This window comes from Pongo pygmaeus, chromosome Y (genome assembly GCF_028885625.2).
Source record: "Pongo pygmaeus isolate AG05252 chromosome Y, NHGRI_mPonPyg2-v2.0_pri, whole genome shotgun sequence".
NCBI lineage: Eukaryota > Metazoa > Chordata > Mammalia > Primates > Hominidae > Pongo > Pongo pygmaeus.
The window spans coordinates 34,793,260-34,796,070 of NC_072397.2; positions in this window are offsets into that span (position 1 = coordinate 34,793,260).

Below are 2,811 nucleotides of genomic sequence, written 5' to 3' on the forward strand. Positions count from 1 at the left end.
CTGTGGGTATGGGTTTCCCCACTCTTCACGCAATGCTTCTGATAAGACTACCATTCATGGTCTCGCAAAATACCTTATTCACCATTACGGTATTCAACAGAACATTGCCTCTGACCAGTGCACTAACTTTACAGCTAAACAAATGTGGCCATGGGCTCCTGCTCATTATATCTATTGGTCTTACCACATTTCTCATTATCCTGAAGCAACTAAATTAATAGGATTCTGAAGTGGCCTTTTGAAGTTACAATTGCAACGTCAACTATGTAACAATTCATTGCAGGGCTATTGCAAAGTTCTCCCGAAGACCACGTATTCTCTGAATCAGCATCCAATATATGGTATTGTTACTTCCATAGTCAAAATTCACTGATTCAGGTAGCAAGTGATGGAAGTAGAAATTTTGCCACTCACTATCACTACTGGTGTTTCACTAGCAACACTTTTGTTTCCTGTTTTTTTATGATATTATGTTCTGCTGGTCTAGAGGCCTTAACTCCCCAAGGAAAAGTGCCGCCACCAGATGAAACAATAATGATTACATTAAAGTGGAAGTCAAGATTGCCACCTGGACACTTGGGCCTCCTCCTCCCTTTATGTCAACATTCTAAAAAGGCACTTAAAGTGTTGACTGGGTTGATTGACCTGAACTGTCAAGATGAAATCAGCCTACACCTCCATGATGGAGGGAAGAAAGAGTGGTATAACATACAGAAGATGCATTAACATGTGTTTTAGAATTACCATGAAGTGTGATTAATGTCAGTGGAAAACTACAACAGCCCAATCCTGACAGGGCTACCGTTGGATCAGACCCTTCAGGTATTAAGGTTTTGGTCACTCACCAGGTTAACAACAACAAAAAGAGCAACAAACACTACAACAGAACAATAAAAACCGCAACCTGCTGAGGAGCTTGCAGAAGACAAAAGGAACACAGAATGGCTAGTAGAAGAAGTTAGTCATCCATAACTGCTATAAACACGTGACCAGCTGCAGAAATGAGGACGTTGATTGTCTTAAGTGTTTCCTCCTTCTTTTGCAAAAAAAAAAAATATTGTGCATGTATACACACATACTGAGAAAATATTTTTTATTTTCCTTTATCATGCTACATAAGATTTATTGAGTTCTTTTCAACATTTGCATATTGCAAACTTCATGAAATAGTGTTTTGATTGGGCGTTGTTGCATTCCTGGTTGTAAGAGGATAATTGAATTATGTTAGGTGTAATTATTACCTCATTTTTGTTCTGCATTTGAAGATTATGTATTATAGCAGAAGATGCATTTCGATTCAAGTTAACAAGGGGTGGATTTGTGATGGTTAATACTGAGTGTCTAATTCATTGGATTGTGGGATACAGATTATTAGTCCTGGATGCGTTTCTTGGGTGTTTCCCCCCAAAAAATTAACATTTGAGTCAACGGGAAGATCTCAGACAGAAACATGTCAAAAAGTGAGATGGGCCTAGCTTCCAAAGCATATGTCTTTCTTCTATGCTGGATACATTTTCTCTCGGACAGTGGACTCCAAGTTCTTTAGGTTTGGGACTCAGACTTGCTCTCCTTTTTGCTCAGCTTGCAGGCAGCCTACTGTGATCACGTGCATAAGTACTTGTAACCTCCCTTTCATATTTATGTATACATATACGCACACACACACACACACACACACACATATATGGGCATACATAAAAATATATAAAGGGATGGCAAATTAAACAGTTTGTAAGTATTCTCAAAAAGCATTTTCTTTTATTACACTTTAAGTTATAGGGTACATGTGCATAACGTGCAGGTCGGTTACATATGTATACAAGTGCCATGTTGGTGTGTTGCACCCATTAACTCATCGTTTAACATTAGGTATGTCTCTAAATGCTATCCCTCCCCATGCCCCCTACCCCAAAACAGGCTCCAGTGTCTGATGTTCCCCATCCTGTGTCCATGTGTTCTCACTGTTCAATTCCCACTTATGAGTGAGAACATGCAGAGTTTGGTTTTTTGTCCTTGTGAGAGTTTACTGAGAATGATGATTTCCAATTTCAACCATGTCCCTACAAACGATATGAACGCATAATCTTTTATGGCTGCATAGTATTCTATGAGGTATATGTGCCACAGTTTCTTAATCCAGTCTATCATTGCTGGACATTCAGCTTGGATCCAAGTCTTTGCTATTGTGAATAGTGCCACAATAAATATACGTGTGCATGTGTCTTTACAGCAGCATGATTTGTAATCCTTTGGGAATATACCCAGTAATGGGATTGCTGGGTCAAATGGTATTTCTAGTTCTAGATCCCTGAGGAATCCCCACACTGACTTCCACAGTGGTTGAACTAGATTACAGTCCCACCAACAGTGTAAAAGTGTTCCTATTTCTCCATATCCTCTCAAGCACCTGTTGTTTCCTGACTTTTTAATGATAACCATTCTAACTGGTTTGAGATAGTAACTCATTGTGGTTTTGATTTGCATTTCTCTGATGGCCAGTGGTGGTGAGCACTTTTTCATGTGTCTTTTGGCTGCATAAATGTCTTCTTTCGAGAAGTGTCTGTTCATATCCTTCACCCACTTTTTGATGGGTTTTTATTTTCTTGTAAATTTTTTGGAGTTCTTTGTAGACTCTGGATATTAGTCCTTTGTCAGATGAGTAGATTCTGAAAATTTTCTCCCATTCTGTAGGTTCCCTGTTCACTCTGATGGTAGTTTCTTTTGCTGTGCAGAGGCTCTTTAGTTTAATTAGATCCCATTTGTCAATTTTGGCTTTTGTTGCCATTGCTTTTGGTGTTATAGCCACAAAAC